Raw genomic sequence first — 19,337 nt, forward strand, 5'->3', positions numbered from 1 at the left:
TTTGTTCTCTGACATTTTCCTCTTCATAGAAGGTACACCTGGTCTGGCGTTCTGTTAGCTGTGGCATCATCAGGGGAGGCAGATATTCCGCTATTACCATATAACATAGAAAGTACTCATCGAAACAAAACGAAACAAATGAAATTGAATTGAATTGAATTCAATTCAATTCAATTTTATTTATATAGCGCCAAATCATGAAACATGTCATCTCAAGGCACTTTACAAAGTCAAGTTCAATCATATTATACAGATTGGGTCAGATTATACAGATTGGTCAAAAATTTCCTATATAAGGAAACCAGTTGATTGCATCAAAGTCCCGACAAGCAGCATTCACTCCTGGGGAAGCGTAGAGCCACAGGAAGCTCCATCATATATCAGGTCTATTTAACACCAAATCAGATAAGAAATCTGACAACTCATCCAAAAACTGAGTGTAAGGGCCTGGTGGACGATACAAAACAACAAACAGAAGAGGTGTTATTGCTTTGCAGTTTGGATGAGGGAAACTGAGGGTTAAATGTTCAAAAGAACTGTAATTATTAGTTGGCCTGGGACTAATTAATAAATCAGACTGAAAGATAGTTGCCACTCCTCCTCCTCTTCCCACAGATCTGGGAATGTGGAAATTTGAATAACTGGAGGGGGTTGACTCATTTATACTAACGTAGTCCTCTTGTAGCCAGGTTTCTGTGAGACAAAACAAATCAATCTGATTATCAGAAATCAATTCATTAACTAACAAAGTCTTTGGAGGAAGAGACCTTATATTTAATAGACCACATTTTATTATTTTATTTTTAGGTTCAAGGTGAACCATATTGATTTTTATTAGGTTTTTATGATTTGTTCCTTTTAGATCAGTTTTTGATCTGTTAAGTTTTGGCCGTGGGAAAGACACCGTCTCAATAGGATAATGGGTGGGTAACAGTACAGAAGCTGCAGAGAGGTGTGTTAAACTACGGCTCTGCTTCCTGGTCTGGACCCTGGGTTGTCAGCATTTAGGAGAACTAATAAATCCGGCCAGATTCCTAGAAAGAAGAGCTGCACCATCCAAAGTAGGATGGATGCCGTCTCTCCGGATCAGACCAGGTTTTCCCCAGAAAGTTCTCCAGTTATCAATGTAGCCCACGTCGTTTTCTGGACACCACCTAGACAACCAGCGGTTGAATGATGACATGCGGCTAAACATGTCATCACTGGTCAGATCAGGCAGGGGACCAGAGAAAATTACGGAGTCCGACATAGTTTTAGCAAACTCACAAACCGAAGCAACACCAACTTTGGTGACCTCTGATCGGCGTGACCGGGTGTCATTACCGCCAGCGTGAATAACAATTTTGCGGTATTTACGCTTATCCTTAGCCAGTAGTTTAGGTAGGATTCTATGTCGCCTGTTCTGGCCCCTGGTAGGCATTTAACTATGGTCCCTGGTTTCTTTAGTGCCACATTTCTCATTATGGAGCTGCCAATAATTAAGGTCGGCTCCTCGGCGAGATTGTCGCTCAGAGGGGAAAATTTATTAGAAACGCAGATGGGTTGGTGGTGATCTGGGGTCTGTAATCTAGAGCTATGCTTCCTACGAACCGTCACCCAGCCAGCCTGGTTACCTGGCTGCTCGGGTGCTACTGCTTTAGGTTCGCTACGTGAAGTTACTCTATGCGGCTCCGCGCTAGCAAAAGAGCGGCTATCAGCTGGTTTTTCAACAGCACGGAGCCGGGTCTCCAATTCTGACACCCTCGCCTCCAAAGCTACAAAAACACTACATTTATTACATGTACCATCATCACTAAAGGAGGCAGAGGAATAACTGAACATCTGACACAGAGAGCAGCAGATAGGAGACTTAGTCAGAGCCGGAGAAGCCATTATGAGGCTAAGGCTTGGCTAGCGCTAGGCTAAAGCTAGGCTAACGCCCTATTACCACGCCAAAGAACAAACCGTGTGAAACACGAGGAGTTCCCAAACGTGATGAGCAGCCACAGACAATGTTTTAAAAGTGCTTATGTTTGGAAACAGATGTTACAGCAAAGAGGTTTAAAGATAAAAAGCGAGAGAGCCTGGAGCAAAGCTCCGTCGTTCACACAGCAACAACAGGAAGTGACGCAATACGCCTTACCGCAAACAGGAAGTCCGCCTGTCCGTCAATCCGTTTTATTGCATTTTCAAACATAATTGAAGCGTTATGTTTCGCATCTTTAGTGTTGTTTATCCTTAGATCCTTGTTTCTGGCATTGGTTTTCTGTTTAGTATTTATGTTAATAGTAAATTCTCGCATATGTTAGATGCCGGCCAGAAATAGAACAGAATACATCATATATCTATCCTGTTTAAGTAAAAATTGAGTGTAGTTCCACTGCCACAGGACCGTTGGGTAAACAGCTGGTCTCTGTGTTGTTACAACTTTAACCACTTGGTGTCATTATTACTCGTTGTTCCTTTAAATAAATCATCACCATAAAATATGTGTCTCCCGAGACTTTAGGAAAAAAAAAATCACTATAAAAATACACTGGCATCAGCACAAGCACTGACAAATCTTTTCAGATTAAAAGAATATAAATTATTGGTTAAGAATTAATTAACTTGACCTGAATTTTTAGGTTTTCAGACTTGGTGATGCTGTGTTTATCTTAGCAGCCAACACATTTATCTAGCCAAGTCCCACCAGCAGGAGGACCACATCTCACTGCGGTAACTATATATCCCCGCTGAGCCAGGAGCATCGTTGGATGTCTCAGGCTGAGCTGAAGCGTGTTGTAAAGAGAAGTGACAGCCGGGTCTCCCAAACGGACCATAGATGAGCAGCAGAACACACATATGCAACATAGGCTTTAATGTCTAGCCTGTTGCTACTGTTGGAGTTGGAAACTTGTGGTCCAGATGTCTCAGGGGAGCCGAGTTCGACATCAGAGTGGAGACAAGAAAAAGAAAAGCTGATCATGAGAAGATGTTGTCAGCAATTACAGAAGAAAATATCTCAGTAATCTAATTTTTTATCTAATCAGATTTCACCAATGTTGAAATGTCAAGCGTAACTTTACAAAGCCCTTGACATGGAGCATTTTTCAAAGTGTGCTGAGGGATTTCATTGGGTTCATACCAAGGATCGTCATCATGTCAGCCTCTTGCCATCAATTAGAGCAGCAACATCATTGGTAAACTACAGGAAAGTGTCTGTGGGTGGGGATAATATAAATCAGGTGAGCAGTGATATTAGAAATTAGCCTTGGCGCTGTAATACACACATTCTTTTATTATGCATAGACTGGACCTGCATTAAAAAGCATTGACTGATTTGTCAATGGTGAGACGTCACTTTGCATTAGTGAAGAACAGCTAAATCTTTCCAGGATGGAAAACACGGTGCACTATTATCTACCAATGGAGAAACCATGAAACTGTGGTGAACCTTCCCAGGAATGGACGACTTATCAGAATTACTACAACAGATCATCCACGACTGACCCAGGAGGTCTTAAAAGAACCCCGAGCAAACTCTGAAGCACGATGATCTGACTTTCTTCAGATGAGGACAGCGTTCACGATTCAGTCAGAACAAAAAGAGACTTAGCAAAAACTGCAGCATTGAGACAAAAACACGGCTGAACAAAAACAACACATAGGCCTGTAAATATCATCTGTCAAAATGACCTCTCAGTGATCCCCAAGACTTTTGTTAAAATATTCTGTGGACTGACAGCAGGACAGGGAACTTTTCTGTCTGATCTTCTTTCTGGTTTCCAGTGCAGGACAGATAACATAGATAAAATATTCAGTTTTAAGCTTTTTTTTTATTTTCTGGATGACCAGCATTGCTATTTGACCTCAGAGCATTTCTGTTTATGTATTTTGTTTTTGGACTTGTGCCTTTGAGCCATTGAGACGGCGTGGTTTTGAAAACATTTCAGGAATTAAACCCATCTGCGCTACAGAAGAGAAACAAATTGATTTTCTCCTCTTTGATGTGCAGCACTAAATCCTGTGCAACCTCTCATCGTTTTAGCTTCCAGTGTTGCCGTTTTTAAAATGTGGTCTTGGACTTTCATAAAGTGGTTCTCTGTACCGGAAAGTGGTGTTTATTTTTGATTAATCTATGATCGTCTTGCAAACACAAAGCATACATATTTTTAGCTATTCACAACTAATCTACGGGGTTCGGTTTCTCTCTCTTTCTAACAATCCACGTTATCTTTTCCAGAGGGAATAACTTTAGTGTAAAATGGTTAGATATAAGGAAACCGGTAAAGGAACTTTGGGAAAGCAAGATTAAGAACCAGGGTGTGTTAGCTGATCAAGTCAACTGATCACACCGTCCCATAATGAGTGATTTAATCAATCCACTGTCATCTTGCTACCACTTTACTTATGGAAAGGTTGTGCAAAACTAAAGATGATTTGTGAAGAGAAAGTAAAAACCTTTGTCACACTGGGAAGGTTTCACAACATCAGATTGGTCTGCACGGAGCGAGGAATCTGCTGTGAAAGTGGCAACAAATGGTGACCTGAGCCTGAAACTCGTTTTCCCTGAGGGTTTCTTGTTGTTTCCCAGCCAATATTCTTGATGTTGGAAACATTTCACAGCTCACCTCTCTCAGCTTTCAGCGAGAGAACCTCACTATTAGTGTTGGCAAAGATGACATAGTGGTTGCTCTTGGACAACTCATTGAGAGTGAGGGCAAGTGCGTAAAAGAGACCTCTGATGCTGACAAAGACAAACCGGATATGTTGAGGGCTCTAATTCATGAGTTTGAATGCAGATAGAAATCCCGTAAATCATGTAAATCAGTTTTGCATTGTTGATCCCACAGCTTGGCCTCTTGACCCGCTGAATGTAGCGAAGACAAGCAATCTTAACAGCTACACCGACACTCAGAAGGTCCTTAACTTGTTCCTTAAACTGCCCTTGAGCAATGCTCTTTGTAGAAAAAGGATTTCCATATAAAAAACAAGCACAGGTCCTGCTTATCTGACTCACGCCTCTCATCTCCACCAGAGTTCACCACCTTTGCCCCAAATCCAGGCGTTGAGCTGTGGACGCAGACGGCTGATCTCAGGCTGAGCCAGGCAGAAAGGAGCAGGTCTTGTTCATCCACATGCTCTGCTGTTTGTGAAATACAGGAAGGCAGTGAGAAAGAGAGCGAGGACGATGACATTCATTAGGATAACAGACGCATCAGTGATTTAAAATAGTAATTCTAGTCATGTACTGTGACTTTATGAATTTCTATGCCAGTAGCTCACTCTGGCTGCATGCAAAGGTTCTCCGATTTAATTATTGCACCCTGATGGATTTTATTTTTGTGTTTAACACTCTTACTCTGTTTGTTAGTAGATGAAGCACTTTGTGTATATTTACTATAACAAGACCACTTGAGCAGGAGGACGATATTGTGCATGCAAAGCAACGAGTGAACGATGAGAAGCGCTGGAGCTGAGCAAGTCGGCAACATGGAACAGAGGAGCGAAAAGAAAGAGTTAAATTAACTCTAACCCTGTAGATTGGGTTAGTTGATTGTAGGACGGGAGCTCAGAGTAATTGTGCTAATTCTCTCCATCTTGCTTTTGATTATTCCTCAGTACTGCCAGCGCAACAGTTTTTATGTCTGCTGGTCACTGTTGATGCAAAGTTCTTGTCAGGCTCAAAAAGTAAAACATCACCCAACACAGCCTGCACAGAGGTAGGTAGCAGTGAGGTACAGGAGTGGTAGTAGCCCCCAGGACAACGAAGCACAGTGTGAGACACAGTGGTTCCCAACCCTGGTCCTCAACAAGGACAGTCCGGTATGTTTGAGATGAGATTCTGTTCCACCTTCCAAATGACTGGATGATCGCATGACCTCCTCTGCATGCCATCAAGTCCTGCAGAAGCCTCTTTATCATCCATTCATTAAAGTCAGGTGTGTAGCAGCAAGGAGATGCGTAAAACAAGCAGGGCAGGGGTACACTGGACGAAACCATCGAAGTAAAATGCTCATTTGGTCTGCTGTGAGAACCAACGCAGAGTAAAGTTCCGGTTGCCAGCTAAATATTTTTATTCTCCCCTTTAACAGGGAGGAGAACCTCCATCAGAACCAGAACCAGGCTCAGTGTGAACGCTCATCTGCCTCCACCCACTGGGGCTTAGAGAAGACAGAGCAGAGACACAGAAAGCTCAGAAGCTCACATTGACCCAGGAGTACTTTCTATGGTAGATGGTAATAGAGGATGATCTGCCTCCCCTGATGATGTCACAGCTAACAGAACGCCAGATCAGGTGTACCTTCTATGAAGAGAAAAATGACAGAGAACAAAAAGTTAAAAGATGAAATAATAACAAATAATGCAAATTGGAGAACAGTAGAACTCAGCAGAGTGAGAGAAATAGACCCTGATGTCCTCCAGCAGCCTAAGCCTAAAGCAGCATAACTATAGAGGTAGCTCAGGGTAACATGAGCCACTCTGACTAGAACCTTTGTCAAAAAGGAAAGTTTTAAGCCTAGTCTTAAAAGTAGACGGGGTGTCTGCCTCACGGACCAAAATTGGGAGTTGGTTCCACAGGAGAGGAGCCTGATAACTAAAGGATCTGCCTCCCATTCTACTTTTAGAGACTCTAGGAACCACCAGCAGACCTGCAGTCTGAGAGCGAAGTGCTCTGTTAGGAACATACGGGGTAATCAGAGCTCTGATATATGATGGAGCTTGATTATTAAGGGCTTTATACGTTAGAAGGAGAATTTTAAATTATATTCTTGATTTAACAGGAAGCCAATGAAGGGAAGCTAAAATTGGAGAAATATGATCCCTCTTGTTGATTTTCATCAGAACTCTTGCTGCAGCATTTTGGATCAGCTGAAGACTTTGAACTGCATTTTGTGGACTTCCTGATAGTAAAGAATTACAATAGTCCAGCCTTGAAGTAACAAATGCATGGACTAGTTTTTCAGCATCACTCCTGGACAGAATGTTTCTAATTTTGGCAATATTCCTGAGGTGAAAAAAGGAAACTCTGGAAACCTGTTTAATATGGGATTTAAATGACACGTCCTGGTCAAAAATAACGCATTGGGTCTGCTGTGATACCCAAAGTAAAGTTTTGGTTGATATCTAAACATTTTTTTATTTAAAATATGTATATATTTCTATTTAAAATATATACATCTATCCATCCATCCATTTTCTGATCCGCTTTATCCCTCATGGGGTCGCGGGGTAAAATATCTAGTATTATAAAGTAATAATGCTACAGTTAGCACATGCATGGAGGGGCCAAAAAAGTTGTTTTTATTTTTTCCTGACATCACTCCTAAACAAACAGTTAACATGTAGACTGCATCTAATGGTTTTCACAGAGACTTTGTGTCACCCATTGCTCTAAAGGAGTAGACAGCAGCTAAAATAGATGGTCCTTTGTGTTCTGTGCCAATGCAAACAGAACATCATGAGTTACTAATTAGGAATTCCTAGAAACTCTAATCAATACAAAGATTAAACATAAAAGTGAAAAATGAAGATTAATAATGGGGATCTTTTTTATGTATATTAATTGTTACTGTTGCCAGCAGTAATAAATGGAGTGTATTCATCACTGAATAACTCGACTAAAGTCTGGATTTCTCAAATTGTTTTTTATCAAATTATGCTACTGCAGTGAAAGCTGAATCCATGTGAAGGCTTTTAGCTCATGTTTACACGGGGCGCCAACATTTTTCAATGCTCCTGTGTTAGAATTTCAGCTTTAAATGGTCAATCAGGATTTGTGAGTAAGGTGAAATGTGGCTATATTTGTTTAAATGGACATTTATTAAAGCAAAAGCAAGCAAAAGACCTACACTTACTCACTAAATTGAAGCTTCAGTAAGATCCTGCTTTATGTTTAGAAGCACATTGTTGATCCAGAGCCGTGGCTCTCATAAGTCAGCCGTCCCTGCATTTTCTCGTCCATCTCATTAGCTCTCCTATCATGCTCCTGTTTGTCCTGTTTGTCTCTCCACCTCGCTGCTTACGCTGTGTCCCCTCGCCCTTATCGTCTCTTGTCAGTCACGGCGGTCTCCGTGAGCCCTGCTTGGTATTCCCCTCAGTCACGACTGTCGGCTCGCACTCCATCACACGTTTGAACGCAGACACACAAGCCGCTCTAGCTTGTGCTAATGACGCGGCCGATCTCACACAGACTGCAAATTAGATGAGCAAATAAACGGAGGCCCGCAGTCACAAGCTCGCCCCTTCAAACAGACGCAGCTGATGGCTGCGTGTCCTTGGGGGCCCGGCGGGAACGCAGTGAAGGACACGTGCTCTGGTCACGCCGGGCCGATGTCACGGTCACATTTTGGAAAATGGATCTGTTCTTTTCTGTTACACCACAAAAGCAAGTCCAGCTTTCAGACTATATATTCTGAACATTATGGAGCGCTCTAAAGAGGAATGCAGCTCATTAGCAGTATTCTAAATGTTACCGTCAAATCCACACATTAATGCTCTGTTGAATATTAAATCAACCTCGAGGTCCGGACCGCAGCAAACATGTTTGGGTTGAATTGCCGATTAACAATGATTGAATATGATTTGAAAACAAAAACATGTTTCGATCTACTTCATAGACCAGAGGGGAATGAAAGCATCCATAAGCTGTGCGGTCCGAAGCCAGAAAACACAGAGAAACATTACTGGCTGTCTGTGAGTTAATGTTTAGGAGTTTATGACTTTGTAAGATCAGCATCTGATTTGTTTAATGTACACTGCTCAAAAAAGTTAAAGGAACATTTTTAAAAAGATGTGATCTCAATACAAAAAAAAAAAAACATGCTGGACGTCCATATCAATAGGAGAGGAGTAAGGCGTGTGAACCAGAAGGTGCCACATCATTTGATGCGACAGAAAATGATCAACCCACAGAGGGCTTAATATGAAGGCACTGAGAATGTGAAACTGAGAAACTGAAGCAGCAGGCTGGTCCAATTTACTGAAATGTCATTACGGCAACTCAAACCCCTGATGAGCTCATGTCTAAATATAATTACTGTTTAAATAATAATATGAATTATCTTGCTGTAGTGAAAAGTTGGTCCCTGACCTCCACTCACATTGTCACATAGTTTACTCCTAAAGTGAAAGCCAAATGTAGTTCACCTGATCGACTCAATAAAATGCCTGGGTTTGTATTACAAAACATGGAGGTTAAACTCAGAGAGGCAATCTTCTAAATAATAATAATGATAATAATAATAATAATAATAATAATCAGGCTGCACAGTGGTGCAGTGGGTTGCGCTGTTGCCTTGCAGCAAGAAGGTCCTGGGCTTGAGTCCTACCTTTGCCCTGGGTCTTTCTGCATGGAGTCTGCATGTTCTTCCTGTGCATGCGTGGGTTCTCTCTGGGTACTCCAGCTTCCCCCCACAGTCCAAAAACATGACTGTTAGGTTAATTGGCCTCTCTAAATTCTCCTTGTGAGTGTGTGCGTGAATGGTTGTTTGTCTCTGTGTTGCCCTGTGACAGACTGGCGACCTGTCCAGGGTGTACCCTGCCTCTCGCCCATTGACAGCTGGAGACAGGCACCAGCACCCTTCATGACACCAACAGGGATAAACGTGTTGGAAAATGGATGGATAATAGTAATACATTTTATTTAAAATCACCTGTCAGAACACTCGCGGACGCTGTGCAGAAAAAGCAGAACAATAAAGATAAAAAAACAAACAATAAAAGTAAGAATGAAGATCACTTGAACTGGTAAAGACTGTCGTTGCTGCGGCTGTCTGAACGGGACCTGGTGTGGAGGTGGGAAGGAGGATCAGAGAAGTGAACGGATGAGGAGGATGTAAGGGTATGGAAGAAGATGGGGTAGGTGGGGTGGGGCGGGGCGGGGGCGAGGTTGGGAATGGCCTTGAATGTGTTCAAAAGGATTTTGAATTAGATTGTGAATCTAACCAGGAGCCAGTGGAGCTGCTGTAAGACGGGGATGATGTGATGACATGAGGAGGTTTTGGAGTGTCTGCCTCTCTGTCAGCCATTTTTCACTTTTCTACTTCCAAGCATCTCCAAACTCTCTGAAATCATCTGTAAATCTAAATCCTGCTGTTGCAGTCCCAACAACCCTGGTCAAGTCTCGCCTTCAGCCTCTTTTCCTCTTCATAGCTGCCGTCATTTTCTCATTACCACTGGAGTTGTTCCTGCTCTCTTTAAAACCGCTCTTGTTGCTCATTTGTTAATGAAACCTGGGTAACCTCTGTCCCATTTCTAATTTACCTTTTATCTCCAAAATACTAGAAAAAGAAACAGTCACCTCTCAACTTCACTCCCATTAACTTCATAATTACCTCTATGAAGAATTCCAGCCTGGTTTCCATCCCCACCACAGCACTAAAACTGCTCTCATTAAAAGCAGTAACCACTTTAATAAAAACTGTAAAAACAGGAACCTCTGATGGTCCTGTCCAGCTCTCCTATTCACCTGGAATCTCCTCTGTGCTCTTGAGCAAAGCAAGCTTCACCCAGGCTTGTCTAAAGCATATATGATGTTGCTTCTGCATGCAATCCTACCATTAAACCTACAATATTTGAAAAAGCAAACTAGAATGGCTTTGAAATTCTACTGTTGGCAGATAATGATTAGCATTAAAAGTCAAGTACATTGTGTGAAATGCAGAGAAAAGTACACCGTATGTATTAGTGATAGATTTACGGGTTTTGTCAACATATGAAGTCTTTTCTGGGCCTAATTTTCAAGACTTCCTCTCTGAGTTTAACCTCCATGTTTAGTGTATCTCAGAGAATAGACCTTAAAATCCTTCTGTTAGTCTATAAATCCCTGAATTAGCTCCTAAATACATCACAGACTTGTTATCAGGGCATCAACCCTCCAGACCACTCAGGTCTTCTGGCTCCAGCCTGCTCTGCAGAACCAGAATCAGAACCAGAACCAGACATGAAGAAACAGCATTTACTTCCTAAGCTCCACTGATCTGGAACTTCCAGAAAACTGTAAACCAGCCAAAACACAGAGTTCCTTTAAATCAACACCGACAGCCCACCTGTTTAGAACTGCTTTTTAATGTTAGCTAAAACATATTTAGATTAAGTTTGTAGTCCATCTTATCAAGACCTGCTGCCACTATTCCACTGAAGTGTGCTTTCCTCTGTTCCTCTACAGCATTCTGAACTGTCTTTTACTGAAATGTGCTTTACAAATAAACTCCGCTTGCCTTAGCTGCACCAATTCTTAATTTGAGCCAGTGTAAAAAAAAAAAAGGATTTTTGCAAATGTACGTGGAGACAAACTGCAACAGTATATCCATAGGAGCCTTTGTGGGTATTCATCCTCAACTGAGAACCCTTCCAGACGTTAGGGGACATTAGGAAATCAAATGCTGTATTTAGGATTCTGACATTTGGCAGTTCAGCTTGTTTTTTTTCCAGGCTGTCCGTCAGGTTATCTACCCTGTTCGTAGTGGATGTCCCTCTGAAGCTGTTTCCTCTGACAAAGACTTATTGAAATGTGCCAGAAGGGCTTTAAAGTGATGGAAGTCCACATTGTTTTAAGGCTGATTTCATTTTCCTCTGAAAACATATCTGACCTGCCCGTCTCAACTCAATCCGCTGCTCCAGCTTTGCCCTAAATGCGTGGATTCCATCGTTTAACAATTTGTTTTCGTCTGACGCGACAGCTGAAGCCCATTCTGTCTTTCAAATATCCAAGACAAATATGCGAGCTGTGTTCCCCAGTCAGGGTGGGTGAGGTGGCCACTGGGGCTCATGCGTTCTAGAATATAAAAGCTCTTGGTTCCACACAGAAGGCAGAGCACAGCCACTAGGTAAAAACGGCAGAGTTATGTTTGGGAACAGCAGCCTTTCATCATGCTACGGTTCCGGTTCGTCACACAGATTGGAAAAAAGTCAGACGTTATATATGTGAATGAAGTGAAGGTAGTAGGAGTCAGAGAAGGCAACTAAAAAGACAGAGTTAGATGAGACGGCTGGCTCGCTGTGGCGACCTCTGATCGGAAAAAGAAGGGTTGATAGGCATTTTCCCTGACCTTGTCTGCCTTCTTTGCCCCTACAAATAAAATAAAATATTCCACCACACATAATGATATTTGATTTTTGGTTGGAAGTCCTGTTTGCTTAATTAAGATTGTCTTTTGACAGCCTCACTCAGGCTCCATGGGAGACAAAAAATCAGCTTCAGCAGAGAGCAAATGTTGCTTTTATCAACATAATGCTTTACCATTATGTTGATAAAGTTTTACAGCCTTCAGGCTTCCATGCGCCTCACAACACATGGAGGATACCAAAGTTACTTTCCGATGATACATCCATACAGAGCTGGATTTTTGCCACCTATAGAGGTGTGTGTGTGCATATATATATATATATATATATATATATATATATATATATATATATATATATATATATATATATATATACGGCCAACATAAATAGCACAGGTTAGGGTGTTTGTCTTGGGACTGACGGGTTGCTGGTTTGATCCCCCGCTCTGACCATCTCTTGGGCAAGATTCTTCACAACACTTGCGATGTCGTACATCAGTGACACTGTTTTTCACAGCTTCTCGCATGTGATGGTACAGTGTAACTCCAGGGTACCTAATTTAACAACGTGATTCAGCCTTAATTTGTGAAATACAGTGATAACAGATTAAAAAGCATAAAATTAACCCAACCATCTGTTGGGTTTCTGCATTGTTCTCAGAAGTAAAAACTCAGCTTCAGAATCAATCTCCGTCCAAAATGGTGATCTGCACCACGTAATCTACTTTCAGCAGTTATCCCTGGTTATTGTAACCATAAGCTGCAGACAATAAAGTTGGTCCCTCTGCATTTACACCTTATGCCTGCTATGCCAGCCTTGAGTAGGAGAGACCCATCCAAGATGTCAGCGGCGCAGGATGCACTCCAACACGTAATGAGGCTCTGCTCCAGCGCAACTCTTATCATAACTGGCTCTTCATCTTATCTGTATTAAGAATCTATATTGACCTTTTCCCATTTGTTTGTGGTATATATTTCTTTTTATCGCCCAGCTCTAGTTTAACCTTAAGATGTGTCACTACCATCATAAGTTTGAATCTCTGGTGAATAGACAGGTTCTGCAAACACAGCTAACGTTTTGCCAGCAAAAGCAGACTGGTTGTGTAGATATTTCCCACTTTTATCATGCAGCAAGGGATAAAGCAGCACAAGGAAAAGAGAGAAAACATAGATTAGGAATAACTAACAAGTCAAGAGGGTCAGAGACAAAAGAGTGTAAGGTGTGAGGGGATAAAAGCAGCAGATGAAAGTGAGAAACAGCTATGAGGAGGTGAGAAAACAAGATGCAGTGGACCTAATAGTGAAGCCCAACTGAGAAAAATCTGAAAGAATGGGAGAGAGGGTTAAATGGCATCCATTAAAAAGCATTTACCCCCAGATTTCTACTGTCTGGGCTTTTTTCCCCACTACAACGCTTTCAGACCATCAAACAAGTATTAATGGGTGGTGCAGGGGCAACACAAGTGCGAACCCACGTATGGAAGCCAGAGACCTCGACCCAGTTGCCTCTGCTTCAAGTCCCGACTCAGAGACCTTTGCCACATATCATTCCCCTTCTCTCTTTACCTATTTCCTGTCCGGAAACAGTCAAATAAAGGCCATTAGAGCAACAAAAAACAAATAAAAAATGCTATTTTCAAATTAAGATAACCTGAGTAGGTACTGAAACCTATTTTCAAGCGATGAGTTTATTTATTAAGGGATCAATCTGTCCAACTAACCTGTGATATAACTGGGCAAAAGAGAACAGACCAACATTCCTCCACAGTGATGTGAAGACCGATCAAACCCTCTGATGATGGAAACCCTTGATGACAGCCGTAATTAGATTTACATGAATAATTAGTTTGAAAGGCTTTTAACTTTAATAGATGAAAACAGCATTTTGCCTTTACTCAGGTTATCTTTTACTGATTTTACCATTTGTTTGACAATTAACTAATTTAAGTGTGATAAAAAAGCAGCAAAGGAAGGAATGTGCTGTTTTAACTTCGCTGATTGTATCTGTCCACTTCAGATTCATGGTTCTGCCCTTTTGCTGTTTCCTTTGTCTCACACGGATCAATAAACACGACTAGTTTAAGCAAAGGCTCTCCAAACTGCTCAGGGTAAACTACAACGTGTTTTGACAATTTTTCCTCTCTCTTTCAGAAACGCCGGCTCCTAAACACACAGAATCTGTCACGGCGTATCATTATCCTGTCACACAACAGGGTGTGAATACGACCGAGGCTCCTGCTGGGTGCGAGATGGAGACAGACTGACAGGATTACAGACGGTGTGATGAACATGTTCTGACAGAATATTTTACCCAGACTTGTCTTGCCACCAACCAGGGAGTCAGGTGTTGATTTCCTCTTTCGAATAACTCTTCTAACTCTCTCAGCATATTCCGTGCATGACCAACGTAGCGTGTTCTCCAGCTGAGCCTTCTGCAAGATATTCCAAATGTAAATTAGCTCAATGGGATGGAAAAACCAGGCTCCCATTAAAACAGATTGTGTATTCCTTCTCTCTTTTATTTCTGTTTCACCACAAAAAGATTTGACATGAAAGTAGGCATACGGTGGTCGAACCTGTTGCCAACACTGTTACTCAATCAACCAACCAACCAACCAACCAATCAACCAACCAACCAACCAATCAGCTATGTTTCTAAAGCATATTTTAAAAACCACATGAGTGACCAAAGTGCTGTACATTAAAACAAGAAAAGGTTAAAAAAACAAGTTAAAAACATACACACACAACATCAAAAGCTAAAAATCAGGTTCACAGCAGTGTTTTAAAATGCCATACACGACAAGATCACAGTGTGTTACTAAAAGCCAGGAAATAAAAGTCCGTTTTTAAAAGAGATTTAGAAGCAGGGAAAGAGGAGGCCTGTCTGATTCTCAGTGGCAAGTTATCCCATAACTTAGGAGCAGCAAATGTTCTGTCATGCTCTGTTACTTCAAGTCAGCACTGATATTTTCCCCACAGTTTCATCCAATATTTGTCAAAATTGGTTAGAAATACATGGGAGCACATAATGCACAACTGGAGGCTGAGATTAGATGGTTGAATCAGGGTCAGAATGATGGCAAAACTAGACAAAAGATTTTGCCACCAACAGCCACCAAATGTTCCTGCAGTTGTTCTGTTACACGACTGCAGGAACATTTTGGTAATGGAGGAGTGCTTTGAAGTTCAGGGTTCAGAAGTCTGCAGACTGTCTCAGCAGTCACAGGTCCAGAGTCTGCAGACCTGACAGGACTATGCAGTGTTTTTTTACCACAGATGCTCTTCTGATGAAACTGCAATTTGAATCCTGGTCCCCCGTATCAAAGATGAGGACTTAGCCTTGGAGGAACAAAACCTGGACAGCCATCCAGCACACACTGCAAAAAAGGGAACTAAAAGTAAGTAATCTTTTCTTGAAATTAGTTTGTTTTTTCTTGATTTTAGCAGCTAAATAAGACTATTTACCAATAGAATGAGTATTTTTACCCCTAAAATAAGATAATTAGATATCCTGGACTTGAAATAAGATGATGGAGATGAGTTGTTCTCATTTTATGTGCAAAACTCTTATTTCATTGGCAGATAGTGTTAGTAACTTGCTCAAGTCAAGGAAAAAAATACACACACATTTCAAGAAAATGTTACTTACTTTTAGTTCCCTTTTTGCAGTGCATTAGAAAGATTTAAAGTTTTCTGTCAATCTAAGAAACATTTTTGGGAAATGAAGAAAGAGTAACTGGACAAAACCCACACTTTCACATGAAGAATGTGCCAACTAAACAAAAGAACTCTGTTTGAGGTCTGACTAATGATCTTAAACCTGTCATGGCGCTGAGGATTGCTGTGTTACTTTATTTTCTGTGTTCTTCTGAAGGTCAGTCTATCGGATTCCTCACACAATCTTCTCTGATAAAAAAAAAAAAACCTTTGCTGACCAAAACGAGGTCCTGATGCAACATGCTCATCTTGTTTCGATGGCCACTCACTGGCAGCTAATCCCCTCTGGTTCACCTTTCTGTCTTTACTCAGTGAAATTCAGCTCAAGCCTTTCCTGCAAACCAACTCATCTCACCTCCACTGAGTCACAAGACGGACCTCCAAAAGCCGTGACCCTCCACTGCTCCCTCTAGAGCCAAAATCATTCCTCAGAAGAAAATCTGCCGTGTGACCTGCAAACCCATCATAAAAAATGCACCAAATATTAGATAATTGTCCCCTGTCTGTGTATGTCAATATTCATTCAGCTGAGTTGTATGGGGCGATTTGAAGCAATAGTTATCTCAAGGCACAACGCAGAGAGAAACTGATCCAGTTCAGATTTAATCCAGAGTGATTTTATCCCAAATCCAATTTAATCTATCTCTGTTTAATTAATTACACGCAAATTCGGCTTCAGTTACATCCAGTTAATTTCCGTCCAGTTATAATATACTCAGATGAAGCAATCTCTGCTCCAGTGCGCTGTCTCACCCAAACAAGCACAGGGCGAAGGTCGTTGGCCTTCCCTGGTCAGAGATAAGAAAGGAGACACAGAGCCAGGCCTACTTCTAATGTAGAAGACCAAATTAAAAGAAAGAACACAAATTAAGTAGCTGCTGCAATTAGTTGTGTTTTATTTTAGCCTTTTTACGAACAATTGAACAATTGGAAACACATGCATGGGAAAGTGAGGAATGATGCTTGGCCACCCCGGCTCATTACTTTCAAGATGGTTCAGGAAAACTAAAGGCTCTCGGTAAAAAAAGTAAAATATAATGTTTTATTCCTATAGTCTCTGACAGGGGATGAGATCTGACTCCAAAGGAGAGGAGACTGATAACAGAGATGCTCACAGGTCAATTTTTCCAGGTCTGAGTCACGCTTCAAGTCTTTAGGGCCCAATTTGAGGTCGAAGCTGCCATCTCAGTGCGACTCGAGAGAGTTTTAACCTGGAGTCGCCGTCTCCACCTGATGACTTAAAGATCTGAATCTCTCATGGACAGTCTGGTTAGATATCCATGCAAATTCCACAATTCTGCAACTAAATTGTTGCAAAGTGTTGTAGACTGCTATCTTATTGACTTGGAGATGAGTCCATTAGCTGCTAAGGACTACATGTTCACTTCAGCCCCTCAGGGGGTGCTGTTGTTGGGCGGTGTAATAAACTGTTTGTTAAAAAAATAAATAAATAAATGGGAAATATTAGAGATTGTCTTGTTGTGTCTGCGTGTTATGTGTAATTATGGTCAATGTCTCACACACCAGATGAGAATAAAGCTTATTGGTCCTTCATGTTAAGCTGGAGGTTGAGGGAACCGGGAGGTATCATATCACCTGAATGTAGCCCCAGGTGGCAGGTGAACTACAGAGGTGGCATCTTTCAATCAGTCAGCACTTATTTTTAGTGCAGTTTTGTATTTGCTCAATGCATGTCCTCAAAAGTGCACTGACTGTAGGATTATTTCAACAACACGGTATAAAGCAGCTGTTTTATCGTGATAAGCTGGATGCGAGGGCGCTGATGTGACCTCAGCATTAACACATGTTGTACAAAGACTCTGTCTAGACCCGCTGTAAGTGCTTCCACTTTGTAAAGCAGACTGCTCTGTCAATCTAGGTTTGGCCTATCTTTGTAATTAACTTTCCTTCGGCCTCTGTAGCACACACCCTCTCTCTCACACACACACACAGCCCTTCTTCTCCTGAGACGGAGACCGGAGAAGATAATGGAGGCTGGAGGATCACAAATTAAAGCTGAAACTCGATGCACACAAACCGGCACACATACTCATTGATTTGTTCTGAGTCACACTGATAGCGCTTAGTTTACTGCGACCCTCCACGCTCAGGCTGCTCTGACGAACACGCTCAGGTGTGACCGGCAGGACATGGAGGAGAGAGGGAACCCTGAGAAACAGGTTTATGTCATAGCATTTGAACACTGAATGCTGTCAGAAATTCTAATCCATTAAATGTGTGTTAGTTTCTGCAGTAAATATAGATTTCAGTTGTAATTAGGTTGTGCTGTATTCCAGGTTTAGAGAAAATCAGCACAGCCTGTTCAGCTGATTTTTCACTTCCTATTCTGAGAGCAGTGCTGTGTTTGAATTTCCCTTTTTAGCTTCTTTTCAGCACATGTCCATTTAAAGCAAAAAGACACTCATCCTGGGGCTGTTTTAGACAGAGTTTTATCCTTATTGCAAAATATAAAAATACATCCTGTAATTTTATTTTGAATCCAACAGTTTGAATTTGTTGATTTTGTTCTAGTATGTCGGATGTAATGCACTGAAACCGAGGACCCAGAATTCAGCCAGACAAAAGCAGAGATAGTAAAGAAAACAGTTTATTGAAATGAGAACTGCTGGAGGTTGAAACTGAAACAGAGTCCAATCAGGACAGCTGGAAGGATCTTAATCATGGACCGTGTAGGTGTTTGGTGGGAAACAGGCACAGTGTCAGAACCGTGATGGCAGAATCGGGCAGGAGGATCAGAGGGGATTAACAGAGTCCGAAATCCATGAGCCGGTCCAGAGTCAGAACCAGGTGATCAGAAATCCAGGAACAGTCCAAATCAGAATCCGAGGGCAGAGTCAGGGCACAGATACAGGTCAGCAATCCAGACAGCACAGCAATCAGGTCTGACGGGCTAGGCAGGCTCAGAGGCTCAGATACAGGTCAGGAAACAGGCTGGCAGGCAGGCGGGATTCAGGATGCTCGACTAAAGTCACCAGTGGCTCGTAATGATCTGGCACTAGTGACTGGTCTGAGGGCTGGTTATATAGTAAGAAATGCAGGTGGATCTGATGAGAGTTGATGGGAACGGGGCGGAGCTGCACATGCGTGTCAGGGGAGAATCAGACCAGCACTAGTGCCAAGAGCATGACATGTGATTCTCAAGGCTCCATTCTCAGATCACTTGTATTCCCACCTACAGTGACCACCCCACCCAAGCTCCCGGCATTTTTTAAGTTTAGTTGCCTCACATCCTGGACTTAAAATGGATTATTTGAGAGTTTGCACTATTTCATTTCAAGATCAGATATTATTATTATTATTATTATTATTATTATTATTATTATTATTATTATTTGCAAAGTAAACTACAAATAGGACTTTGGTGTGCATCACTGCTCACCCTCCTTAAGTCAGTACTTTGTATAAACAAATATATCAGCCACTCCTGGAGCAATTGTCCTTGGATCCATCTCTATGAACTCACCACATCTGGCCTCTTGGATTTTTGCCTATTCCTCAAAGCTACACCTCTTCAGCTCCAACCATGTTGGATGTTTTTTACTTGTAAACAGTGATCTTCAAGTC

This window comes from Fundulus heteroclitus, chromosome 1 (genome assembly GCF_011125445.2).
Source record: "Fundulus heteroclitus isolate FHET01 chromosome 1, MU-UCD_Fhet_4.1, whole genome shotgun sequence".
NCBI classification, from domain to species: domain Eukaryota; kingdom Metazoa; phylum Chordata; class Actinopteri; order Cyprinodontiformes; family Fundulidae; genus Fundulus; species Fundulus heteroclitus.